This window comes from Rhincodon typus, chromosome 12 (genome assembly GCF_021869965.1).
Source record: "Rhincodon typus isolate 14 chromosome 12, sRhiTyp1.1, whole genome shotgun sequence".
In the NCBI taxonomy this organism is placed as follows: domain Eukaryota; kingdom Metazoa; phylum Chordata; class Chondrichthyes; order Orectolobiformes; family Rhincodontidae; genus Rhincodon; species Rhincodon typus.
Window position 1 is genome coordinate 47875688 of NC_063343.1, and position 1005 is coordinate 47876692.

The following is a 1005-nucleotide window of genomic DNA, read 5'->3' on the forward strand; positions in this document are numbered from 1 at the left end:
CTGCTGCTGTCGCTCTGTGTCTCGGTCCGGCCCATGCTCACTCTGCTGCCATCGCTCTGGGTCTCGGTCTGGCCCATGCTCACTCTGCTGCCATTGCTGTGGGTCTCGGTCTGGCCCATACTCACTCTGCTGCTGTCGCTCTGTGTCTCGGTCTGGCCCATACTCACTCTGCTGCTGTCGCTCTGTGTCTCGGTCTGGCCCGTGCTCACCTGCTGCCACCATGTGCTCAGCTCCCGCCCAGTCTCCATGTTCATGTGATAATGGTGAGTGAACTGCATAGTTATTATGGGGAGGCTATGAACTGAGCGAAACACTGAAAACTCCTTGATAGGCTGGTATAAAACTAAGCACAGGTTCTGTTTTATATTGTAATGCACTTAATCTATATAATACAGACATAAAACGTTTTAGAATTTTAAAGGATTTTAGTGTGAACTGGACAAACGTGATAATACAAGGCCCGTTTGAGATCAATCATTTTAAGTCCTTGTAGATATTGACAGATTATTTTCTTTGCATTTTAACTCTTTACTTCTTAAATTATTCCTTATCTTATAACTAACAGAAACTATAGGAGAGATATGCAGAATTATGTAAATTCTCCAGGGGCTAGTTGGGCTATGGGCAAAAACATATGTGGCCTTGGTGTCTTACTTTATTAATGGCATTAAAGCACTCTGTGTGAGGTATACAGAATACATATGTACACACAAGAAATGGGAGCAGGTGTAAGCCATTTCTTGTTAGGAAGCCTAGTGAGATTTGTCACCTATTTTACAAATGTCACTGCATTAATATCCTACTTCGCCCCTATGATGTTCATCACATTCAATTCCGGCCCCATTTTACAATGCACTGTTACCAGAGCAACATGCCATGTCAAGGGATATCTGCCAAAAGATTACCATCTGTTGCAACCGTGCCATCTTTGACAAAACACAAACAATTGCTACAATGATAGATAAGGAGTTGAAGTTGTGTGGCTCACACAGGACTCTTGGAAAT